Raw genomic sequence first — 27,686 nt, 5'->3', positions numbered from 1 at the left:
TCATGTAATGTTACCTGCAAAAATAATGGAGAGCTTGGTGAAGTCAACAAAGCCTTTGGCAAGCTACAAACTGTGCGCCTTATTAAATATTTTCATGTACTGCTGCTATTAGGGCTTTTCAAAATACACCACCCATTGAGCGACATAATACGACTTCTGCTGAGATTGTTTATGATTTCAGCTCTTCTGTCGGAAACGACTGGAAATCAGTCAGATTATGCCCTGATAACACATTGGGTGCTGAGTGGTGAACAGGAATACAACAACCGAGCTAGAAAGTGTCTTCAATTAAAAATTGTAGTCTATTGTTTTGACAAGTTCCTGCACTTCACTATTCGTTTTCAAACCTCTTTAAGCCCTAAGTAACTGCAAAAGAAAAACAAAATCCTACCTGAGCACGCAAACTAAGGAAGGGACAAGCGCTTTTAGCCGTCAGCTTGCGTTTTAGTTAACGGACCTATCCTTATGCATTAAAACAATTTTAATCCCTTTGGACTCGCCACAAAGGTAAGACCTAATTAATGATGTAGGCTTCTGCGAACCTTTGTAAACAAAATAAATGACATACTCACTCTATTGTAAGCGCTCGCTTTGAAGCCAAAAACGCAGGTCAAATTAGCTCTCAAAAAACAAACATTTTTATGAAGAAAAAACAACTATGGAAGGAAATTGCGGGAATGCTTTGAGTAACGATGTCAAAATGTTAAATTTTGTAAAACAGCTGTAAAACACATTCTTAGAATGGTTCTTTATGTATTTTGTCGACTTAAGTAAACAGTAAAGCTTTGAAAAAAGTCAAACATTGTACCTGAAATAAAACAGCACGAACCAAACTTGTAATTATTGTGCTCAACACAGTGGTATTTACATTCTGTCAAGTATTAGTCACCTTGTGATCAGTAAAATGGATCAAAGTTTTTTTCAACAATATTATCTATGGGTCATCTCGTCCCTTGTTTTAATCCATAATTTGTACAGATATTCGAACTTGCTAGCAAAATCTTTTGGGCTCTAATTTTAGAGGTAATCGCTCTGCTGCTCTCATGCAAGGACTGATTTAATTAAGAATTCTTGCCTCAGTTTTCAACTGTACAATGATGTGTCCGTGACTACAACTGCAGGTCATGGAGAAAAGAAAAGCAAAATTGTATATCGAATACATTAAAAGTGCTTTCCAAGAGGGTCTAAACAATTAAAAATTCAATTTAGTTTAATTCTTGAATTTTTAAATGAAGCTACTTATTACAAAACTAATAAAAACTGGAAAAGAAACCAACATGTATGACAGTACCTGGGGCAGTTGTTTTAAACATATCGTCTACAGCGGCAGTAAGGTAGTTTGTTTCCCTAATATCAAGAGGCTCCGCCTACGCACAATGGCGGAAAAACCTTTGATGAAAATTACTTCAGTTTACAAATTCACCAGGTATATTTTAAGGCTACGCATGGAAACACAGCCTAGTGATTATATGACAAACAATGCTCAACATAAACAAGAGCAACATACTTTATCTCGATGAAAAATGACCCAGCAACTCATGCACATTCTGCCCTCATCAGCAACAGTCAGATTTGCTTTATCTTCACTATTTGGGATCAAGACTATCGCTCTCAGATGTATTGAAAACAGCAGGACTTAGAGATACCGTTAAAAACGTAAACTTGTTTCCCAAATTATCACGAACTACATCACGGCAACGAAAACCTAATCTGTTCAAAACTAGTCTCTGTTTACATCGGATTTTCCTTTTTGTTAACAAAATGTACAGGCCACATTGCTAATCCCTTGCACTTAAGAAAAACAACAACACTTTGTAATACTGGTCTAAATTAAAACTTGCTCGACAAATGATAACGTTATCTTACAAATAAAAAAACAGCCTCTGTTTACACTGAGTTTGCTATTTTACACACAAAGATAACGGCCTTTTCGCTCCCTTAATGGCCTTTCATTCTTTCACTGCTGTAAATATAGGGCTGGTAATAGTTTACACCTAAGCATGAAAGAATTCATCCAGATTAAATCTTAATGAAAGACTTTGAAATAAAGGTTGAATCCCCAAAAGGATGCTACAGTAATTAGCTGCCGTGGCTCAAACAATAAGCAGCTATTTTATATTCAATGAATTTGAAAAGAAAATTGTTGTCCTAGGTGATAAAAATCTAGGATGGCTACTTTCCTCTTTTGAACTTTGAAGGAGTGAAAAGAAACCGAGAATCGCGTCAAGCGACCTCAAATCACCTCGAGTTTAGCTGGCTCAGGAAGAATATATCATATCAAGCAAAAAGGTAAGTCAATTTTTGTTACATTCTTGTTATACTTAGATTCTAGTAGAAAACTTTATTGTTTTTACATATCGATCGCGATTGCAGACCGATAAAACAGCGCGACACGCGGCTATTCTGTAGTATCTTTAACTGTACTTTGTTGTTCCTCTTTCTAGTATTTAAATTCAGTTGTAATCAGATCAAATTTACGATTTCGAGAAAATAAAAAAAAGACCCCAGTACGACAAAATAATAATTATTCACCTTAGTATTTTCGTCCCACAAAAGGTCGCTCGAATACTTTGCTCCATTAACACGGGGTTATACTCCGTGTTGTTGGTTAAGTTTAGAAGGCTTACATAGAAGTAAACGATTTGCAACATTCCCCTGCGCAATTCCGTTGAAATTTAGGTTTGATTACAGTACAAGAGGTTAATTAGATACTATACAAAGTAAACTAAAGGTGTGCAGATGTAAGATTCATCATGTAAAATTCATCATTGTCTACGTCGTGTAAGATCGATTCCAGTTCATAAACTAAGATGAAGCGATGGTTTTGAAGAAGAATTTATCAAAAATTCACGATCTGTCTCGCGTAGCTTGTTAAACCAATTTTAAAAAAATCATTTATTGGAGTCACCAAGGTCAAGAGACTTTGGTGATGTTTTCCATTAAGGTTACAAACTCCAGACACTCCAACCGACCACAGTCATTCTTAGTACCACCTTCACCGGGATGATGTGACTGCACGATCGACTAAACTGTCCGCCGCCCTCACTCGGTGGATTTTCTCTAAGTACCTGTCGCCATTATGTAAACGCTGTCATGTCTAGGTTTTCTTTATGTGTTATTCACGGCATTCGATGATACTTTGAAAGATGAAAATTCCAATAAATTCCGCGTCTAACCTTTGAATGAGCGATCCGCGTGGCTCGTCACCAAATACCAGATGTGGAAATCATTCAACAATAATATTATTTACGGCTTGTAACACGCACACAATGAATGCTGTCCAAGTCCACTGGACTAAGTGAAGTTTATTTTTGAACAAATAGATTAACTACGATTCATAAATTATTCAACTGACTTAAGGAAGCTTAATAAAAATTTAAATTAGTCCTGTAAACACGCAAGTTGGACTTCTAGACATCAATTTCTAGAATCGTTTTTCCTTTCACTTAAATCATTATTAAACCACCAAAGAGTAAATATGTGGAATACTTTATCAGCAAGAAACCAACTTAAAACACGTACGCAAAAGTTGGTGGGTCTGCAAGTGGCTTGGTAATAACTGACATTGCTTGCTTTCCCTAGACAATTGCTATGATATTCAAGAAATGTAACTATGGTGCACTGCCGACAAAGAACTGGCTAAATTATCTTTAAAAGCGTGACGGATGCCCTGATGAGGGCAGAATGCAAAAAAAACATTCTCGTCGACACTTTCAAAACTAAAATTCTAGCAATTATTTTTTATGCTTAATCATAGTAATTTCAACTGCTAGAATTGAGTAAGGATAAATGACTAAATCAAGTTTGGTTGAAAGGTAAACAAAAACCAGAACACATGTTTTTTTTAAAATAAAGAATAAGTTTTTAGTTATGTTAGTTTATGCATTATATTCAAACAGTTATTCATTAGTTTTCAAGGATAAAGTTCCACGAGGGGATGGAAGCGGTAGATGAAGTTAGTTCACATGCTATATACCAAACAGGCAAAACACGTACCCTGTTATTCACTTTCAACAAAAAAGCAAACTTTTACAAATAACCAGATACGCATCAAATCCTTAAAATATCTTCTAAGATGAAGGGAAGACAAACACCAAAAACTTCACGATATTTTTCTTTCCTCTTAAGAAACCGTATAACTTTAGCCAAATAAAATTCATGGTGGTTTTCCTTAACCTTTGAATAACTGGTATCGTGAAATCCCAACCCAACATCTATCACAGGCTAGAATATGTACTCCTACTAGGCGTAACATTCTTCGCATGGTACATCATTGGTTGTACCCCTTTCCCCGCTAGATGGATAATGCTATAACCATTTCCTATACTCTTGTAATTCCAAGACAGCCGCTTACAAGCAGTTTCAATATAAAACAACTCCCACTCCGTGTAGTGAATCCGTCATTTGAGTTATTTATCTCAGAAAGCACTTGAACATGTAAAGGAGATAATACCACATTCTTCTCGAGGTTCAGTTCTCCCGTTTGGAAATTATCGATTGTATATCGAATAAATGTCGATTATGAAACGTTAGAAACAAAACGGTGAACATATGATGTGGTGCAGCCCGAGTTCCCCTGAGGATCATGGTTGGGATCCGCCTATTGTTATTCCATACACTATGGCCTTGAATCCAGTCCACGGACCCAGAATTTTCCTTTGTGCCACATCCTCGAGAATGAAGGCTCTTACCATTAATTTCTATGAAAATCCCCCGAAAATTGGAAATGTGTTTTCAGTTTCAACAAACGCCAAAGATTAATTCTGATTTTGTCAAAAATTCTTCTTCTTCACCGTAAAAGTAAATACAATTTTTATGGTAATATATAGACAGCTAAATGCTTTAAAGTTGATTGTTTGCCTTATGCGCCACTGTGTATCAACTGGTTATCAAAATCTATGTTTGCGAGGCGTGCCAGCGTTATTGAAACAATAACGAATAAAATATTGCAATACGAGTATCAATGTTACGAAACAATTGGACAGCTGCCTAAGGTGTTTCTGCCACTTAAGAAATTTACACATTTAATGTGCCTTAAAACATCTTTTGTTAAGGGAAATGTGGAGGTGTGAATTTGAAATCCAGTTGTAACGTTTGTAAGTGTAAAACATTTTCTTATCCTCTTGGACTCTACCTCTCTGGAGTCAGTACAACGAAAACGGTAGGAGAAGATCCCGAAAAACTATATCTTATAATAGTCGTTGCGGCGCCATAACACGTCAGTAGAAATGAAAAAAAATGGTAATGAAATTAGCCCATAACCTGATACAATTACTTGATTCAAAAGTTTAAATAAATTCGGATTAGGATTGTTAAGTGAAATTTTTGTTTCTTGGCCGCGAAAAAGTCGCAGTTAACATTGAATCTTACCGAAACTTAACGAGTTCGAATTATAATAATGCAGACGCAAACATGTCATATCTGGCGACCTGACTGAGAATTATTCAAATAAAAGGGTTGTGAATTGACAAAGAAGAAAGAAACTTTTGTCGTCGCAATTAAGACTCTGCAGACAGTAAATGGCTTTTCAGTATGTTTTGCACATATTCTTTTTTCAGTTGTGCTTTTTTAAAATGATGCATGATACAGTTGTGATACGCCTCGAGCGCAAACTGCACCCCTCTCTCAGCCCATACGAGCGAAGAGCAACTAAGGCATCCGCACGATAGAGGATGAATTTTTGATCGATCGAATAAAAGGTATACTTGATCACCATGATTCACTGTAACATTGTGTAGGGTGTGAGAAATATTTGAGCAACCTTTAACTGCAAGGATGCAAGAAAAATGCTTGTTTTTTTCAAGTCAGTCAGTAAAAGATATTCGAAAAAATCCCCTTGAAGAAATTCTCCTACAACCAGTGCTGAAGAGTTTTATGACAGTTTTTATCATAATGAAGGGCTGAAAAATAAACTAAAAAGAGCTCCGCTTTTAGGCTTGGCTAAATCTATATATTTAATGTAAACACGTGCCGATACTTTTCAATTCACTGAATTGACGAGTGAATTCAAAGAATATCCATACAGTTTACAAAACAGCACATTTCTTAAAAGGCACAAATTACTTGTTGAGTGAAATAGTTTGCTCGTAGCGAGAACTTGCGCCAGCCCTTAATGCAGCGGAATATTAAGAAAAACCTTCCAAACTGAAAATGTCACTTCGATCAGTTTGCTGCAGTCCTATCAACCACGGGGATCAGTGTTCTAGTACGAGAGAGACTGACAGAGAACATGACGGCTGCACTGTAGAAGCGCATAATTGCCTACAAGGCGTACCAAACATGAGATGTTCATCACGAATGGAACACTCAGCATGCTCTGCACAACATGGAGAAACGAACGTGATCATTACCTGATCTAAAGACGTTGTGAAGCCTTCCTACACTTACGGAAGATGTTTCTGCAAGACAAGTCGAAAATCAGTTCGAACACATACGTTAAGTAACTGGAAAATGCAAGGTTCCCAGGATAAAGTATTTCATAAACGTCTTTAAATTACTTTTACCTCAAAGCAAAGTCTCGTTTTTCACTATTTTATAATCATTTAATTTTCCATTAACGATATTAAACGATTCGCCGGTCATCACGACTCATATACCGGGTCGAGTTTTGGTCTTGCTAAGCTGAAAAATTACTTTATGCGGAGACAAAATGTCCCGTTTTCAATCAATTCTATTCACAATTTTCTTTTACATTATTAAGAAACAGATGATCCGGCGCCCGGCGTCTGGCCGACATTGTGAATCCTCTGCGTGCCATTCTTTTTAATTCTCCTCATTTACTTTCAAACTGTAGCCGGAAAACAAAACATCATCAGAAATTATTCCCACGTATGTTAGGAATATAGTGCGTTTTTAATTCAGATTACAAAACTTGGGACTAAAACAGACATTCATATTGAATTACAAGTGCTCTCCCGCCGAGATGATTCAGTTTTTCTTAAAAGAAGTCAATTTTGGAAGAAATTTCGAGAAATAAAGGCACCTCACGTTGATAGCGTGCCTGAACATACAATTTTTTTCCCTGAATTTTTCAAACGTAATAAAGAGGCACCAAGAAAGCGCCAGATAGTTACAATGGTAAAACATCATCCAGAATCAAAGCAACGGTTCTCATGACTTTGTCTCAGCGAGTTGATAATGGAATAATTGCAAAACTGTAAACTTGGAAAAAGGGCGTTAAATCGAAACTTATTGAAATCGATCTAAAAAAATTCCCAGTCTTAATTTTTGTTAGCAGAGTTAGTTTGTGTTCCTTATAATTACATAAAAACGTTGAAGTTGAGTAACTAATATAAATGTCGAAATCCGAACATATCCAAGTTTTCTACAGGAACAAAGATGAGTTAGCTGCATTTTGCAACAAACAGAAAAAGACTTACATTACAGGAGATTCTCACCACAAAACATCGACAAATTATCTCGCGCAAAAACCGGAGAGGAGTAAACACTTGTCATAGAATGACAAAAAACTGGTGCAAGACACTAAATTCCCGATTGCTTAAAAAAAAAATAGACAATCACATCATTTGGGGGCAAAGACTTCATCTAAATCCCACAGAGAATGAAAAATAAATGGTTTGGTTTTTTGATAAACAGCCTGAGGCCAAATTTATAAGTTTCCTCCGACGTTATTGCAACCAAATCTGTCTTCACATATTAAATTGCTGCAAAATAGATTTTTTATCTTTTTTTGCACATTTCATCCTTTAAAAATGGCCGAGGAATCATGAAAAATGTATCAAACAATAAAAGCTGTAACCAGAATGGATGGATATTGAAGTAACAAATTTCAATTTAACAAATGTCAACACCATATTATCTTTCGCACGCTCAAGAAGTGTCATTGTTTCCGCTCTATATATTATTCAGGAAAGAGGTCCAAAATCGACACCAACCTTTGCCTTTTGCTGGAGTAGGTGCGTTAGAATGACAGCCGAGTTTCCTTGAATAAAATGCCTTGCGTGCCGATTTATCCCGTTCAGTTGTTAAGTAAGTTTTTTGTTCGTTTTGTCAGGCAACAGCATGCTAAATGGCCTAAATGAAGCGAATATCCATTCTGCAGGTGCGCATCTCTTACGCCACTAAGCGGAAGATGAATCATGATTTCCTCAGGCAAAAAGACGAACGATTCATCAGCCAATGAGCGTTTGGCCTTTTTAAACACACCTGCGCAAAACGTCCGGTGAATTTACTGACTGTTGTTACTCAGTTTGACAGATTAAAATGCTGCTTTCAACACTCTTTCTGACACATAAAGCGCTGTTTTAAGCGAAATTCACTCTAACCAGGTCGACAGTAATAATGGCGATCGCCAGGAGGTTTATGATTTTACGCGTGCAGCTTCATGGATTTACAATCGTATAATTATCTTTTTCATCTTTTGTTTTTCACTTAGCTATCATGTTCCTGTTTGTTTTTTTACACATTTGGTTTGTTGTGAAAAACTCAATAAAGCGTGATAACCTTCCACTCTCCCACGATGTGAAAACACTACGATGATTCCCTGCAAAGCGGCTTTATTTCAAATGAAAATAAAAGCTTCCCTTATCTTCCCAGTAAACTAGCAAAATACACCTAGTTCATCTCTCCATGAAGATTTCATTCAGTTCAACGATGTTGTTTCCCATAAGAAACTCAAAAGTATATATTCACATGTACCACTGATATCCTATTAAAGCGAATAACTCAGCTTTTCTATCAAAACCTGAATCAGATAAAGCAATTTGTTTATTCAGGCCAAAACGCTATTATCTTCAAGGCTTTCCTTGTTATGTACTCACAGCATGAGTGTACGACCAGCTAACTTCAATGTTCTGCGTTTTGAAGAAGCCCTTAAACATTTTTTTTTCTTTTCATGGCAATACATTTAAAGTTCTTCATAATAACATAAATACCTTTTACTGATGGGTTCATAAACAGATAAAGGTTGACGTTGACCTACATATTAACTAATTACGCCGAAAGTAAAACTGCCAATAAAAAATTAAACCATAGAAAGGATCGAGATACTTGTTTGCCGCCCTCATATGTGCGTCATTTCTGACATTGTATGACATGGAAAGGATAACAGATAAATTTTCTTAAATGGAACGACTCAATTTCAAAGGATAATAAAAGCATAAAATATTTAACATAAAAACCGTTCAAGACAGAGCGACAAATTACGCCACTTTAACCCGGCTGCACTAATTCCGCAGGCCCAGTTTTTCAAAAACAAATCTTTTACGCTTAGAATTAGCTTGTGGTGTAATAGAACCTTTGAATAGTCTGTTCCATCCACCAAAAAAAATCGGAACTCTGATCAGTCTGTGAACGATATAATAGTAGTGATTGACTACTCCAGAATAAATCCACAACCTCTTAAAAATAGTATTTATCACCTGAATACAGTTCCATGATTCTAAACTCAAATAATATGATTATTATCATGCAATGTGGAGTAAACAAGCACTCATGCAACTTTCCAGACTGCATTTTGTACTCGCGCTAGGAGTTCGCGTAATTTTGTTGGTTTTTAAAAAATTACTATTACCTATTCCAAATTGCAATCGAAAGCATATGGATTATCTTCACAAAAAACAATTTTTTTTGCTCAAAATCGTATTTGTTCCCGGTTCCTACAATTTTGAAAAACCGGCTACTAGTTGATTGAAATGAGCAACAGATGACAATAAAAACAAAAACGACTGATTGGATACTGTTATACATGTAAAATATATATCAGATACAAAGGTTTTGTGCAACTCACTATAGAAATTTAAAAAACGAATCTTATTTCCCTGTTAAAAAAAGGAAAAGAGAAAGATGACGTGTATTATTATGGACAAGTAGGTTTAGTACTACATAGTGACCTCAGGGAGGTAACTGCTAATGATTTCTCCACGGATATTTATAGAGAGATGTTAAAAACGAAAACCCCGAGGCGCCCAAATGGCAACAAACACCAAATATCCAACAGAGAGGAACACCATATTATTTCTACCGAAAAAGACCATCCTTTGATCTCCTGTCAATTATGTAAATTCATATGAGCACACTAAAAAGGTGTTCTTTTGTTTTATTCAAAACCAACAAGTTGCCCCTACAACTTAAATAAACAAAGCAAGATAACGGGCATTCTGGAAAAGAACTCGCTCAATGGTGAGTAGAAAAAAATTCTAACCCCAAACGTAACATTGTAAGCGCCGCGTTAATGTGACTAGTGACTATGCTTCATCATTTTTGCTACTTTCACAACATCGTAGATCTTAGACTTCTCTATGTCACGTGCTGCTAGAATGTCGTGGATAAAAAGGTGCATCTTAATTTGGGCTTACGAGAAAATCATTAGACGCATATAGACTTTGCTGGGGCAATCCCTGGAAATCGTAAACCATCTGGGCATTTTCCTGAAACCCTTATAACCAGAGTTATTCCAAGGAGAAAAAGAAAATTGCCAAGCTTTCCCTTTTTAAATACAATCGTTGAGAAAATTTGATTCGTCGTTTAAATTTTTACTGGAACTTCAAGTCAAAAGCTTGCGGTAAATAATTTGTACCTTTCATAACATTTTTCATTCCCTCGACAACAGATGCATTTCTACTAGATATTTAACATTCAGGTTGTTGATAGACTCCCCAAGGCCCTCCCACACCTTTCCATAACTATCGAGTAATCTTTGCGACGCGGTTTGCACTGCGTGTTTCTTGTACAAAATTTAAACGGTTCAAGTGACTATTTTTCGACCTAAATTTCTATTAAAAATTTCGACCAAGCACTGAGACCATATTAGCAACATGATTATTACCATTTACACAACGGAGGACAGTAGTAATTAGATGCATCTCACCGTCATTTTGTTTGAACAAGAAATCGAGGCTGAAATAACGAGGATAGACACTACGGCGAGTTTTCAATTAAAGCTCGTATAATCGAAAAATTTATCCCGTGAGATTTCTTTTTAGAAATGACTTCAGCCACTTATACATAATTTCCATCTACTAAAGCTAAAATGCTTGGCTCAAAAGCAGATGGTTTTCGCTAAAAAAAAAACATAATAAAACAATATATATATATTGATATATATGTTACAAACATAATAAAACTCATGGAAAATTATTAAGTTTCCATCTACCTTAAACAAGCATGCTTACGTTTAACATAAAATTGGAAAAAAAACTCGTCAAAAGTAGACGGGTTTTCACTAAAAATATATACTAAAGAGAAAGTGCCATACTAAACAGGATTAAGAATGGCTGAACTCGGAGCGGATGAACTCATGGAAAATCACTCAGTTATTTGTCTACAATTTCCATCTATCTTAAAAAGGAATGCATACGTTTAATATAAATTGGGAAATATCTGGCAACAGCAGACGGTTTTTTAGTAGGAAAATAACTCTAAAGAGAAAGTGCTATACTAAAGAGGATTAGGGATGGCTGAACTCGGTGAGGATAAACACACGACCAAATTTTTGCACCTTGCACTAAAGGTAGCTTCGAAACGAATCCAAGGACGAGAAGAGTAGTGATAAACCAAGACAAAACAAAAACAGGTAAGAACTAGGAAAGGGTTATGAACAAGTGTTTTCAAATCACAAAGTTGAAAATTAGATTTCACTTTTCAAGATCATTTCAAACGTTAGGTAGGTGTAGTTCTTCAGTTCAAGCTGTCCAAACAGGATATAACCCTTCAGTTTCAATACGGCATCTTTTTGAGGCATTTTTTAAGACTTTATAGGGCTACACAACAGAGTTGGTTGAACCAACAGAAACCTGTGCTTTGTCCTTCTAGTTTTTAAAACAATAACAAGTATTTACTTGCACGCATGCTCACCGCGATACATATGCCGCGATTGATTAAGTTAACTACAAAACGGAATCGCTGAAAGATTCCCACATGTTTAGCAATTCGAAACACTCGCACTCAAATTTCATTTAGACAAGTCCAAACTGCATCGTGTGTGAACCACTCACATTTACGGCTCCAATTTTTTTACAACTATAGTTAAATCTTTTCGCATGGGTCGGTAACGAAATAACAAGAATAGTACCGTTCACATGTGCAAAAGGGCGCGCATTCCAGTAACTCTATTCAAGCACGCTACTTTAAATGTCTCTAAATATATACCCTGAAATGGAACGAGTTTACTCAAAGAAAAGTTCAGAAATTCAGTATCGTGTTAGTTAAAGACTTTTCCCTTTTTAAATATGATTTAAAAATCATTTAAACTATATGTAAATTAAACACAAAAAATTTTATAATTTGACAACAGTGTCCGATATCTATACCCGCTCATTTTCACACAGCCGCCTAATTTTTACCTTTGCATTTCTATCTCACTCGAGACGAACACAATAACGAGGCTTCTTCGTTCAGAAAACATCAGAATTATTCCATTGTTGTTCACCCTACGGTTAGATTTCCAACATACTAACTTGGCTTAGGCACGGTACGCGTCCCCAGTGAAAGTTAAATTCGACAGGTGAAACGGGCAATTACCATGACAATTTAAGGAAGACTTAAATCAGGCTAGCCTTGAGTATCCTGGAGCGCATCTTGTCATGCTTAGAGGAACGAAGAAAATGGCGCTGTTTGCACGCGATATTTCACAACTTCCTTCCCATATCTCGCAAACACAATCTTTATGGATGCCCTTTTTTATTCTTGTACTACAAGAAAAGACGGATTAACAGGTACATGGCTATTGTAAAGACAGCTCGATGGTAATTTGTCACGCTGCAGGTATTCTCTCCAAACACGCCTATAATTTTTATGTCAAAACTACCTTGTAAGATTTTTTATGCTTTAAGCAGAAAAGCCTCCTTGTGGCTATTTATAAATTAATTCCTTCCTGTTTTTACTATCGAGGTATAATAACCTCGCTTAAGACAGAAGGTCCCGTTCGATCAAACAAATGTTGCAATTTGTTCGTGAAATTCTGACTCAATGGATTGCGCATAAGGCATAAAATTTTAATTAACATCAAATACTTAAAAAGAAAAACATAAGTATCACAATCATGTTTTTGCTGAAAGTGGTTGAGAACCCGGCTACGAGGCGATTTTTAACCCGTTGCATTGTAAGTGGAGGGCGCAAGCTTACCGTCGGGAACGAAGACTCTATGGCGGAGTCTTCGTTCCTGAAATTTCTCGTAATAGGCTCAAAAGGTGACATAGGACCTTGTTTTTTTAATAGTGATTACATCATCTCTCCAACTGTTCACCGGCGGCAAAATCTGGTGTTTGATGATAAAAACTAAAAGAGTTCTAATCAAACTAAGTTACGAAATCAGAGTAAAGCTAACACCTAAGCCATAGCACCGCTAGGCCAAGGGCTGAGTGGTTATAAAGTTCTTAACGAACTGAAAATTAACAACTTTGACATCGATCAACTGATAATCAACTAGTAAAGCTCCCCTCACCTTTGTAAATTGTTCTACCTGTTCCATTGCGTCTTATACCAGCTAAACAGATAGATCGGATTTCGTTTGCTTTACATTCCAACTAGAATAATAACAATAAAGTGCTTTATGGAATACTGCACTAAATGCATTGTCCAAGGAGGTCTTAAATTGATTATAACACAAACCAACACTTGTTACTAATGTTCAGTATAAAAATTATCAGTGAATCTTGTTTACTGATAAGGATATTTTTAAGAGATGCGACTGATGAAAGCACCAAGACGTTAAATATAAATTAACCAAAACAAATTTGGTCGATGCTCTTCGAAATACGACAAAAAAAGCTATTCTTGACGTGAAGAAATGAAGTAAAGATGATGTCCCTCTAAAAACGGCAGGTCAGGAATCCTTGATCTGAGACTCGATTAACCCTTTAACCAGGGTTTGAGCCAGGCCGCGCCATTGCGCCAATCCCGCAATAAAATTTAAAATGTCCCGTCCAAAAATGATTCAGGGGTCAATTTGTGCCCTAAAAAAGCGAGCGATTTTTGCGACAAATTTTACTGAAGTATTTGTGCCCAAAAAAAAAATTGCAAGAGTTGAAATTCAACATAAATTCGACTATAAACGGCACAATTTTTCAATAAACAATTTGGTTTTAGCCGCAGAATTAATACGCTAACAGCAATTTTTGTGAAAGATAAGAGAAGCAAGATTTAGATGTTTGTTTTGTCTCATTTTGACAACATCGGAAACTGACCAATCAGAAGCAGTCATTCACACGGCTTGTGTAAACATTGCAACACGATCTGACAGAAATCGGCTGAGTAAAGCGTTGTTTTTTTTAAACTACAAAATTGTGATTCTAAATAAAAGACTTTTAGACTTATCCTGACTCTTCTTCTCCCAAAACCACTTTAGTAGTGTTTCATCCAATTCTGGATACTTTGACAAAATGTTCAAAATTTCGGCTTTTTCCCCCGAAATTGTTGTGAGAGAGGCTTCAGTGCCCAAAATAGGATTAAAAATGCATTGAGAAACAGACTAAAAGCCAACAGGTTAGATGTACTTATGACCATAGACATCGAGGGGTCACCTTCTGTGGACTTTGATTTTTCATTAGCCCTTGAAGAGTGGGCTACAAAGAACAGGAGAATTTTGAAATCGTGAAATACTGCTATTATAAATGTACATGTAAGATGTTAATTAACTAAGAAGGATCTGCAATGAAATGTGGAAGCAAGAACAAATATGATATTGATAAAATGATAAAGGCACAACAGAGTTGTTGGTCTTGTTCTTTTACAAATAGTCACTTTCTTAATTATTTTAGTGGCCATGATCAGCTGCTGGTTGTAAGAGAATCATACAGTTAAGAGTTTACAGAGAAAGATAAAAAGAAGCATGCCACCTTACAATGTAACTTGTTGCTATTTCATTAAATGTTTAAAATTTTAGATCAGTTTGAAATTTTCCCTATGCTTAAGCGACCCTCAGAAATGGAAAATGTCCCCCCAAAAATAAGCTGAAGGGACAAATTGACCCTAAATAGTCAAATCTTAGCTCAAACCCTGCTTTAACTCCCAAGATCTAATTGATAATTCTCCTTAAAATCTGCCGTACACAGTTCTTTTGATGTTAGTTTGGAGAATTTGGGATTGGATCAACTTATAATCCCCTAATTGATATTTTTCTTAATTCCACTACTTGTCTGCTTGATATCGTATTTATATTGTTAAGAGACATTCTTCTTGGTCACTCATGGGAGTTGAAGGGTTAAAAGATTACTCGCGGTGAAGAAAATGGGAAAGGGTGACCATATCTTTGGACATGATGAACATAAATCACGCGCCACTGAGACAAATAATTCCCTAAAATTAGCTGCTAGATTTTAAAAAGTCTTATTTCAAAGTTTCTCCCCTTTGTTTGAGCGGAACGCCCTCAAACATTTTAATTCTAGAGGAAGATTTTACTTTCTCCGGATAAAAAACGAGAACTTTGTTCCCTTTCATCCCCATGAACCTTAAATTTTCAAGCTTGTGCCATGCAAAACAATTTGCATGACTACCCTAGGAGTTAATCTTAAAAGATTACTTGCAGTGAAGAAAATGTGAAAGGGTGACCATATTTTTGGATATGATGAACATAAATCACGCTCCATTGAGACAAATAATTTCCTAAAATTAGCTGCTAGATTTTAAGAGGTCTTAATTCAAATTTTCTCCCCGCTGGTTGAGCGGAACTCCATCAAGCATTTAAATTCTAGTGAAATATTCTACCTTCTCCGGATAACAAGCGAAAACTTTGTTCTCTTCCATGCCCATGAACCTTAAATTTTCAAGCTTACACAATTCAAAATACTTTGCATGACTACACAAGAAGTTGATCTTTGTTTTTCTTAATTTCTGCCATTACTTAAAATATATGTGTGTATACTACAAATTTCATTTAAAAAAAAAAAAAGAAAAATCAAGGCGCCCCACACCACTCCCCTTTCGAAACCTTTCGTCACCTCAATTTTCCGTGTCTCTTTTATCCTTCATCAGTTCCACCTCTTTCGATCAACAAATTAATCTAACAATTCTTCGATCGAAAACACCTGAAGAATATTTTTTTCAGTTTTTTCGGTTTGCGTGTATCCATTTGACTTGAGTTCATTGCGGTGTGGAACAAAGTATTCTTGACGTTTGCTAATCGAACCGCGAAAGATAATCTTTTATAAATAATAAAAAATACAGTTCCCAAAACTCAAAACTCTTTTTTTCCCACTCCTATTGTTTGTACACCCCCGTCACAATATTTTGTTATGCTCAGAGCGCTTGTTAAGGACAAGCTCTAAATGAAGGCCTGACCGCAAATTTAGTTTAAATATCACCAGTCATTGAATGGCTTTTTAAAATATCCTTAGAGCCTGACATACGTAGCAAGACAATCCGTCTGTCAGATTTTTATTAGAAGTTATAGTTGTATGATCTGCATGCAATTAAGGAAGTTATCATCTCCACCATCACATCCGTAAAAAAGGATTGATTAAAAACTTCGAGCAGTCAAGAAATTGTTTGGCGGCTCTCCACGAAACATTTAGTGGAAAATGTATCCTGTTTCACCAGCACTTCTTTCAGTTCATCCCACTCGTTGAAACAGTATTGTATGATACTAGCCTAAGGGGAATCGACTGAGGTAGTAATCAAAGCAATTTGTGCCAAATTCTCAATTATCCTACTCATCCTAGGAATGTTCTAGCGTTTTATGCCCATTAGAAAAACTCTAATCATTTTAAAAATTCATTTTGTAAGGTCACGGCAAACTTGTTTAATTTCAATACCTGTTCTAATGGGTTTTTTTAAGTGACAGATAAGCAGCGTCTGTGACATGGCATAGAGCAATTACTAACTCTTTTATTTCAACTTAACCAATTTTTACTGGCACCTTAAGATAAATTTTAAATAATCTTACCTTCTTGGGATATTCGCACCACTTCGGCTAAGGTTAAGGTGCATTCTAAAGATTACAGAACATCTCCCTTCCTTTCATCTGACGGAGTCGGCAAGTCTGAAAGCAAATAAATATTTCACCACTATCTTATAAAGTTCAAACATAGACATTTAGACGGTGAGTCCTACGTAAATTCCCTAGGGCAATATTTTAACTAAAATGCATGCTGTTAACAAGCACACTAATTTTTTGACTTTATACCATCAAGAGGAGGCCGACGCCGCAAATTTCACCATGCAGGTGCAATTTAAGACTAATTAACCCCACATCACCCAGTGTACTGCATATTCATCAGCTCCTTTCACACATGCTCTATTCTATCTTAAAAATTTCAGTCTTCAGGCATTAGTTGGGTAAATTCCTCTTGTGAAGGTGAGTAAATTTGTGATACTTAGCTCCGCTATTTGAGAAATTGTTTACGCTAATAATCTTCTTTATTTACATCCGCAACTACTAATTACAACTAAGGGCTATGATATAAAGGCTGAACTGACTTGCGTAAGCAGAACTTGTGAGAAGATTTTTTTCTTGTGAGGTATCCTACCACATAAATAATTTTCTTACAAGAAAACGAGCACAGATTTCCTATCATCAGATCAAATTAAACAAAAGAGAAGAAAAAAACTTAGCCTGGATGTCATCAACGTTTAAGATAACAACAGATTCGACCAGAACCTGTTATTAATAATTTGGCTACCAACTGCTTGCGACGAAAACAAAATCACCTCAATTTTTCTCTTTTGCCGATAGAATGCACCAGAATGATATTAATGAAGAAGAATTGTTCCTTCTTTCGACTTGAAGATGAAATTCTACTTGACAGCCATTTTCATGATGCGTTGTGAAGTTTCATTTGTCGAAGATTGGCCTCAAAATTCAGACATTGCAACTGTAAATATTCAATATTTGTACATAGAAAGGAGGCGATGAGGCCGACTGTAAAAAAACCGAACGCCAGTGAAATGTAGGTACTTAACTGCGATCAAATTTACTTATGATCAACTGGATATACGCTTGTTTCTTACAGGCGGAGAAACTTAAGCTAACAACCATGAATTTTCACAAAAGGTATTCGAAGGTTCGCTTTATTCGAAACTATTTCAAACGTCTTAAACGTATCTATTGTTCTATCATAGTTGCGATAAAACAGTGATCTGGACGACTAGTGGAGTCGCAACAATTCCTTCAGTATGAGCTTCTTCTTAAGTTTTGCAAATGATCTTTAAATCGTGATGATGGCGGCGCACTACCTGACGGCTATTTATACCTCGTCAGAAAAAAAGGGCAGCTAATTAGTGAGTATATAAAAGGTCCTCTTGTTGCAGTGATTAGATCATCTCTAATGAAGGCACTAGACAGGAGTGTCGAAACGTTGGGTCTTTGAATTGTAACTTCTCGTTTACATTCATTAAATCTTTAAACCAGAGTAACATCAAACCATGTCTGATTGTCCAACTGGTTGCCTTGTGAATTTTAATATATAATATTCAGAATTCTAGTTTGGCCATTAATGCCCTTTGATGCCAAATTTGATATACACAGGATACATGGAAGTCACAGTTTCTGCAACAGAAGTTAACCCAAATTTTATTTTTAACAATGTTCCTTATGATTTATGGCAACCCTCCCTCCCCCCCCCCCCCCATCGTAATTCACCTCAACTCTTCTCTATCTCTCTCTTCATCCATTTTGAAATCAATGGTGATCCTTTCAATCCTATTGGATCTAGGAAGTGTAGTTAATCTAGGTATATATCACATTGTCGCATCTTTTTCCCATTTTGCATACAGCTATTTCAATTTACGTTGTCGGATCAAAGCTTCAAGGGTACGGGACAAGACCGAAAGGCGGTATGGGTAGATTAGAATTAATTTTAGGCTTTCGGGGTTGTCGGCGCGAGATGGACATGGAGGCTGAAAATACAATTAGTATTGCCAACATTTCTTTCATTCAAATGGCTCGCCATCGGAGATCTTCACTGTATGGACGAGGCATTGTTAATTTTGCTGATAATTACTCATTAAGATCCCATATTCCCCTTCGGTCTTGTCTTGTAGGCTTGAGGCTTTGATCCGACAACGTAAATTGAAATAGCTGTATTACATGAAAGCATAAGCCTCACTGGCTCACCATTATAGACAATCAGCCAATCTGGACAAACAAACTTTGGTAATGACCAAAACCCTGCACCAAGGCGACTTAACTGACTTCTTCAGTTTGTATGATTTGTTTACTCATTTCGGGTCATGTGGCAATACTCAAGAGAACTGTTTCTCTCAGATTTCCTCTATTTCACGTATATATGTACGCATAATTTACAAACGATAAAGCTAGGACCCCTTAAGGCATGAAATAGGAAAACAAAACGTGCAAGTTAATAAGGTGTATCGTACGATTTCCAAATTTTATTCCCAAGAGTAAAATTAATATTAATTGTCTAAGGGGATAATTTTATTTTAATCCTTTCACCCCCACGTGTTGCCATAAAATATTTTCTACCTTCAAAATCAAAGCATTGTCTTGATGATAGATGATAAGATGAAGAAAATATAACCTTGGCGATAACGTTTGATTCAAAGCCAAATTCTCATAGGTAAAGAAAAGGGAAAATAGAAGATAAGGTGGATTCACATAGATGTCTCATGAGTGAAACAAAATGTACGTTGGGGTATTACAAAAGATTTACCACTAAGGGAGGGAACATTAGATAAGATAGCTCATTAATACTGTATGGAACACCTTTTCAAGAAAAAAAGGACAAAATATTAGGACATCGTAAACCAGTCCAGTCTCAATAGAGTATGCTAAGGCATGTCTGTAACTGACAGTAGATACACGTACCGTATGGGTGCCTATTTCTGCAGTTTACTTCGTTTAGATTTAATTAGCAAGTCTCCCTTCCAGCTGTTAAATGTGTCATTGAAAATTAGTTTTGAGGATTTTACACCCTCGAGCCAATAGGTTTGACTATTCTTATGACCTGCTTGTTGAGCGATGTATTAAAACCGCCCTGAAAAACACCCACAGAACAAACGGCCGTTAGGGACAGGAGGGACGGAGGGTTCTCAATCAAATTTGTCGAGTCAAGAACTGGCGACAAAAGAGGACTGTCATTAATTCAAATAGCAAATATTGGGTTCTGAATCGTTCATAAACACCGTTTAAAATTTGCACGAAAATCGGTACTCGAATGTTTTTTTTAACACTGAGGTCAAATGTCGAAAAATATCTCTCTTCACTACTGATAAATCATGGACTAGTGCACTAAGTCTAATATGAAATGCAGATGTGGCTCAACGGAACCTTACTTGAAATGTTCCGAAACCCAAACATCCTTATCAGATATTCATATGATATAGAATTCGCCGTGATCTGAAATTCATCACAATTACAGTCCTTAATCAGAGCCAAAATTGCCGGCTTATCCGCGATCTGCTGTACTTTCAAAGTACACTAATCTCGAATTAGTGATTTACAAAAGTCGCCAATCCCTGCCAATTTTGTGACGAAATTGCTACCCACCACCTTCTCAACACACCTACCTGATTACTTCCGCTACGTTTTTACGCAAAGTTCCTTACTGAGTGAATCAAAACGCTGTCGATTACGGGAACTGATGGAAACAAAAATCGAATTCGGTACGAGCTTTTCCTCTCCCTTGTCCGATTAGTTTAGTCGCATATCCACTTTGCGTTTGAAAAGTTTTCAAGATGAATAAATCCGATTTTGTGCTCACTTTGTACAAGACTTCTATTGGTCAGAGCTGGATAAAGAAAAGCGCATTGTGTTCGGCCCAAGTGTTTCTTAGAAGTGATTAACACACGTTCGACAGACTAAATTGACTATCTATTTCTTTTAGTTCTATTCGCACTTTCATATTCATGTAAATTGATGGCCATATTATTAATGATGACTTTCCTTTACACATTTTAATTTATTTCATTGTCGAGCTATAACCCATTTACATGTCTATGTGATAACGACGAACTTTCTAAAATGAATCCTATACGTCCAAGACATGTCATTTCCTATCCGTGAAATTAAGCATTCAGTTTTTCTTTTTTTCCGGATGACTCTACGAGTGAAAAAAAAAACATAATAATGCCTTGGATTTTGACAAGAAAAAAATCCACGTTTCCTGTAGCTTCGTGAGAATAATGCTTGAGCTATAAAAACCATACTCTTTAAGCGTTCCAACAACTTTGTATCGATTTTATACGCATCTGCACTAATTTAACGAAAGCTTTGTATTCTTATGTATTATTTTAATACATCCATCCCTCATGAATAAATAAATACAACTATAGTGGCCGGGACGGGTTGACACGCTTCGCAGTTGAAGTGGGCGCGTGTTGAAAAGAGTCGTAGCCGTCCTGAGGAAAATCATATCTGATGTAAGGAAATGTTAACCAAGAATTATTTCATCAGATGGCGATGTAAGCTTAGCTAAGAGCCTTTTAACGCTTGTGTAAAGGGAACCTCGTTCTTCAAGAAAACAACAAGTCGTTTTGCCGCAGGAAGTTCAAAACATAACAATCACTGGTTGAGTTCAGTTCTGTTTCCGCTTCCAAGGTAAAATTTACAAACAATTTTATTGCTTCTCTATTATATTTACACCAACATTTGAAAGTTAACGTTGGCGGTTTCCATTTCCGCATTAGAAATGATTTACCACTTGCCAATCACGCTTATAGATATTTACTTTAAAGCTCTACACTTCAAAATGCCACCGCTTGCTTTGAGCGTTTCTGGACTACTCTGATCGTCAGGTTTAGTTATATAGACGAAATCACTGTTTTTCAAGAGGGAGAACCAAAACAAAACAAAAAAAGAAGACTTTAACTCTGTTTTCACAACACGGCTGAGTTCAAGGTACTGTCATGTCATGTTGAATAGAATACCTCGAACACTAATACTATATGCAAATAAGACATGAAGGACACAGCAAGGGATTATTTGGTCACGTTTGGATAAATTAGTGCAATGTTAAGAAAGATGCCTCTAAAATGGAAGAAAATAATAGTAGAAAATGGTACAGGAACGCATTACCGAGAAGAAAAAAAGGTTAACAAGAAAAACAATTTATAAGCTTAAGGTGTCACTGTGAAAAAACCACAATACCTTCCATTCAGTCGATGACAAATTAGCGGATTTGTTCAGTATGGAAAACAAAAGTTTATTCAATCAGCCAGAGGTATCATTGTATCACGTCATAAAGCCAATGAAATGCGCGGTTGAAACAAGGTTGCACCTGCTCCACAAGGCGGGAAATTCCTCACAAAACCAGACTGAAACGCTGTGGGTATAAGCTATGATAACAAAAACACCAAAACCCAAAATATCTCTTGCGTCGAACATCGGAAAAGGTAATGTTCATCAGATTTCTTAACTTATTGCACGTACACACCATAATGAACGCGTCTCAAAGTGTATTTGCCCATTTGTTTACGAATGGATAAAGCGAGATGCAAAGGAAATGTGAAACTTCTATATTCATATAACAGTGGGAGATATTCGTTTGGAACTAAATATTCATACGCTTGCCGCAGTGTTGTGAAAAAGTTCTATGTTCGCCCATGAAAAAACCCGATCCTCAGTTTGATGTTGATTTTCAAGTAAAAATATAGCATTGTTCTTATTTGTCATTTGATAATTTTCCGCATCGTAAGTTGTTATTCGCGCTTTCGTGTTCTGATATTTATCATTAATGAAGGTTGAGATAAATATCACAAACCCTGAAATCATTCATGGACTGTGAAAATTGCTCATCTAATTAAATCTTAAATGTGATAGTAAGTCAAATTCAAAATCTTACAGAGATGTATTTTGACTAACTATATGATCAATTCATTCCCAAAAACAATGCACAAGAAAATGTGTTGTTACAAAAATAATTATGGAATTCTTTTTTTAGCCCAGTCTCAGCCCTAACTGCAATATGCCGACGTAAAAAATTAGATATTTAAAATCTTAAAAATATATATTATATAGGTAGAAGAAGCTGTGTAAGAGGATAATCAACGAATTCTTGCTCTGGCAAAGTGTCGGAGAACTCTTGATGGCTACATTTAGAGGAAACATCGAATTATAGGAATTACATGTTTTAACTAAAGTTATCCCGTACTCTTAGAAATGTTTCCACCGCCGGGTTCGGCTGTCAACAGCTATCGGTTTAATTTTTTACCAATAAATTAACGGAATTAAAAACTACATGTAAGTCCTTAGGCCTTTCATATGCGAACGAAAATCGGTGTTCTCTCAGTCCTCATCATGCACCAGACAAGTAAATTAAAGGTTCTGAAATAGAGGGTTTTCTGGACGCAAATCAAATTTCGGAAACACTAATTTTCAAAGGGATTAAGGGAGAGATAGCCCGGATCAACATCGGCCATACCAAGAATACTGTTAAGTTTATACAACAAAGTTTGTAGTGTACAGTTTTTAAGCAACGTACCACATATGAAATAAGAGGCTTAACTTGACCATTAAGAGGTAGTTGGGTGTCAGATGGCCCGCATCAATATCGTCCACACCGAGAATACAGTCTAATTTATGTACCGTTTACAGGTAGCTTACCACACATGAGATACGACGCTTATCGTGACCACCAAATTTACATCCTGTAGGTTGCCGAAGGTGATACAACACACATAAGTGTTTCGGTAGCCTCCAGGGATAATATCACGTAAACCTTGCGGCGTATTTCAAGGCAAAACAATACCCTGTACTCTAAGCGAGATAGCCAATTAAAGGGAGGGAAATCTTTATTCAGACTTGCGATAGTTCTCATTGTGAAAACGTTTTTTTATTGAATACGTTGTCTTGTCACAATCTTGGGACAAAGAGAAAATGAGGAATCGAATTCAAGACTTTTGGATAGTTATAGCTATGTTTTCAGGTACCGTTGAAGTTGTTCGCAAAGAGACTTTTCGCAACAGAGCCATCTATTCAAGGTTTTGTCTCCTACAAGTATCGTGCAACGTTACAACAATAGATTAGAAGGCTATTTTTTCATTGAAGAAAAAATATATAGACGCGAATGACATGACCCTGAAAAAGTGTATAATATTTCCAAAGCTCTTACGGGCCACAATTCTCTAAACAGGAGATTGGCAGTTCTTTCATAATGCAAAATAAACTACCTCAAGAAAAAATGTGGCTAAAATGAACTTTTAAACTACGCAGACTCAATAGAAGTGGCCCAAAATACAAATCAATAATCACATGATTCGACTTCTCCATTTCACAAATCAGTAATCGCATAATAAGATTTCTCCATTTTACCTGAGAAAGTGTATATTTCCTCTCAATGCACTTCAAAACAAGCGGTTTCTCTTTCTCTAGACCCTTTTGCTAGCACTCGGACACGAGTGGTTTCTTCTTCTCCAAATATTTCATCCCCAATTCACTTGAAGCAACTGGTTTCCCTTTGCCTAATCTCCCATCTTTCCACTAGTAAACGCGTTTTTCTACTTCCCTGATTCCTTTAAAGAACACTTGAAAACATGTAAGTTCTTCTTTAAATTAACTCCTCTTCATTTAATTGAAATGAAGAAGAGTGGCTCTCCTGCTTGGACCCCTTAACCTCCATTCCTGGTCCCTACTTATTACGACTGAAAACAAGTGTTTTCTCCTTCCCTAATTTCTCTCCATTTTACTTGAAAACAAAACGTTTTTACTTCTCCAATTGTTCTCCATTTCACTTGAAACCATGTATTTTCTCCTTTTCTGAATCCTCTCCAATTTTTTTTAAAAACGAGAGGTTTTTCAATCTCTTGTTTGTCTCAACTGCACCCTAAATTCAGAAAATTTGAAAACAAAACGTTTTTACTTCCCAAATTGTTCTCCATTTCACTTGAAACCATGTATTTTCTCCTTTTCTGAATCCTCTCCAATTTTTTTAAAAACGAGAGGTTTTTCAATCTCTTGTTTGTCTCTACTGCACCCTAAATTCAGCTGACCACGAACCGAAGTTTGTCCTCCTCTAATTCCTTGTCATTCCCTTCGAAATAAACGGTTTTCCTCTTCCCAGTTACTCCTACGTGTACTTAAGAACAAGAGGTTACTCCTTCCCCACGCTTTCTTCATTTCAATTCAGACCCAACAGATTCTCTCTCTCTGGCTTAGAACAAGCAGTTTTATTCCAAGGATAGAATGTCGCTGACCAAATCCAAGTAATCACATGCATAGAACAGTGCGTAGTGTTAAATGAACTCGACAAGAACTTCTCTCTACGATGTAAACAGCGTTTAATTGACAGAGACCAACGTTCCATACAAAATCAGTTAAAACGAATCGCATGCTGTAAGTGAATCGTATGATGTCAACCGTATGCCGGTTCGAACTGAAATACAAAACCAAAATAGAAGCTAACGTAACTAACATATCGAAGATAAAACAGTACAAATGAAGGAACTATCGCTAATATTGCAATAACGACCGTAACATGGAAGTGTCAAATATAATCGGCACTTATATTGATCGCAAGGAAGGCTGCAAACGATTAATAAGCTACACGGAATTTAACTCGGACGATAGCTTTATGTTAAATAACCCTATATTGGAGACATGGACCTAATCAAGCGCGTTTCCGAACATAAAAAAAATTAACCAACCGATTTAGTGACGATAGGCCATTTTATGGGTGATAAAGGGAGGCTTGACTGAAACGAATAACGATAGAAAAAGCCTAAGAATTAAGCCTAAAAAAAATCGATTACTTGCTTGGTTGACACATGCACTGAATTTGACTTGATAAAAAAGATGAGTAACAGTGTAGAGAGAAACTATGGCCCAATGCCGAGTAGAAGTTGACGCAGTGGAATCTACTGATCTAACCGGGGAAAACCTCGCGAATATATCTAATCAAAGAACACGTTAGCCAAGCCAAGCGATAATGACTATTTCCTAACGGAAATAGCAGCTGAGGGCTGGTCAACCACTGCAGATTAAAGTAGTAAGTAAGGCCTTGTTTGAAAGTGACAATTATATGATAACATCTACGGTATAGTAAGTTCCTGCGACAAGATCAGAATTAACTTCACGTTTCAAAACCAACACATTCCACTTCACAAAGAACAGTCTGTCCTCCCAATTTCTATCTTTCTCGCGCCTCAAATTTCCGCCAAATAACGAACGCTTTGCTATGGTAATTTAAATTCAACATCAACTGACCAAAAAATAAAAGAGCAAGTGATAATTGGGTCAAATTCTTAATAACAGAATCCAAATGAATTGGTGAATGCTGGAAATTAGCCAATAATCGCATCATCACTCATTACACCCTGAGACAAATTTCAGGCAATATCTGATTCAAATCAAGATGATATGCAGCTGACCTTTACCGTTAGACATCCTCAATTATTTGAAATCAGCATGTTTTGAAACTCTATCCACTTTTGTCTGGTTTTCCTAATCTCAGTAAGCCTCCACATACAAGCCTCAATCACCAATGAGGTTTTTTAGACCAGGAACTAATAAAATGTTTTAAGTCGGCGCTTGAAAACCAAGAGTGGGAGACTAAGTTCAACACCCTTGAAAAATACAAGCGCGTATTTTACAAAATTGCCAGAATTGATTCACTCGAATAAATTTATTCAACTTCTTTCGAAAAGACTCAATAATACCTCAAGCAAATGTTCTTGAGCTTATTTTCATGCTCAAATTAAGATAATTACAGAAATGACTCCCAGGACGTAACGTGCGTCCTTCGTGCTGAAGGTGTAAATATGTTAAGCTCGATTTAATTGAGTTACTTAACATTACGAACAATATTAGTATAAAAACGAGTAAATTAAAAATACTCTTCCACGATTAATTATTTATTTAAAAAAATCGTTGTTATCATTTTACGAAACACTGTTGGTACATATCGAATGCTAGAGTCACTTAGAATAAATAAGAGGAACTATGACAGAAGGAGTTAATTATATTCTCATAGTGAGGGCCAGAAAAAAAAGAATCGAAATTAATAAGAATGATCACAGTGTGGGTGCAAGTAAAAGGTTTCGTTTGTGTGGGTACTTTGACAATGATTAGAGGAACCACTGGACCTTACACAGTTCTCAATGCTGTACCTAGCTTGAAATAAGCTAGTCGTCGAGAGTTTCCTGGATCATGTTTCATCTTACTCTTCCTATAAACAGCGCACTGATTAACTTACGACCGTTTACCTCCTGACCAAAAATATATCTCTGAGCTTTCTTTCCGATCAATGAGCAATTCAAAAAGGGTGCAATAACAAAAGCGAGCTGGAGGCATGTACTAATTTTTGCCAGGATTAAGAAGGAATAAATCTTTTAAGTCTGGACTTTCATCGGTGTGGAACGGATGACAATAGTTTCAGTGAAACAGTATAACCTCGGTAATCAGCATTGTCATTCAAGTTTTCTGTTGGTACTCTCTTAATTAATCTCTTAAAGAAAACGGAAAAAACAAAGGATACAGTCCGATGAAACCGATAACCTGTACAGTTTTACCCGAGTAACACTTTTCGCTTTGGTAATTACTGAAAAAAATATATGAAAAAGCGGTTTTTTGCGAATGAAACGGATTCACTTTTTCTTTGCGATTGTATACCGAACAGTGAGGAAAAATTAAAAAACAAGTGGAGATTGGCAGTTATGGGTGCGTTAATCTACGTGCTTATTAGACCTTGCGTATGTTTGTTTACAAGAAAACAGATGTTTTCCGAAAACTTGTTGTTTTACAATTCTTAGCCGGTGTCACCTTGCTTCACAAGGAAATGTTAAGACTTCTTCCGCCGAACTTGACCTGCATTCAAAACGAATAAAATAGGAAAAACTAT

General features: G+C 36.3%; 2 protein-coding genes across 18 annotated transcripts in view; one reads left to right on the top strand and one right to left on the bottom strand.

The window, feature by feature from the left end:
- LOC113671892 (uncharacterized) overlaps positions 1 to 27,686 on the bottom strand; it is a 50,000-nt gene that overhangs the window by 13,165 nt on the left and 9,149 nt on the right. Inside the window, exons 1-3 of one of the 13 annotated variants that reach the window (XM_089180758.1) lie at positions 23,334 to 23,430; positions 16,841 to 16,936; positions 6,351 to 6,398 (exon numbers count right to left, since the gene is read on the bottom strand). The gene's annotated coding sequence lies outside the window, so the exon portion shown is untranslated. Of the gene's footprint in view, positions 1 to 14; positions 339 to 391; positions 534 to 1,291; positions 1,361 to 1,507; positions 1,718 to 2,532; positions 3,102 to 6,350; positions 6,399 to 7,379; positions 7,494 to 7,895; positions 8,086 to 12,302; positions 12,419 to 16,840; positions 16,937 to 23,333; positions 23,431 to 27,686 lie in introns of those variants that run through there. The other 12 variants (XM_089180756.1, XM_089180760.1, XM_089180755.1 and 9 more) reach the window with 12 other exon arrangements.
- Positions 1,883 to 27,686, top strand: part of LOC113671891 (uncharacterized) — a 39,930-nt gene continuing 14,126 nt past the window's right edge. Inside the window, exons 1-2 of one of the 5 annotated variants that reach the window (XM_089180750.1) lie at positions 17,162 to 17,251; positions 18,016 to 18,174. The gene's annotated coding sequence lies outside the window, so the exon portion shown is untranslated. Of the gene's footprint in view, positions 2,290 to 17,062; positions 17,252 to 18,015; positions 18,175 to 21,173; positions 21,452 to 22,013; positions 22,246 to 27,686 lie in introns of those variants that run through there. The other 4 variants (XM_089180749.1, XM_089180748.1, XM_027188150.2 and 1 more) reach the window with 4 other exon arrangements.

This window comes from Pocillopora damicornis, chromosome 8, assembly GCF_964200805.1.
Source record: "Pocillopora damicornis chromosome 8, jaPocDami1.2, whole genome shotgun sequence".
Classification (NCBI taxonomy): domain Eukaryota; kingdom Metazoa; phylum Cnidaria; class Anthozoa; order Scleractinia; family Pocilloporidae; genus Pocillopora; species Pocillopora damicornis.
This window is presented reverse-complemented; position numbering and strand designations above follow the sequence as displayed.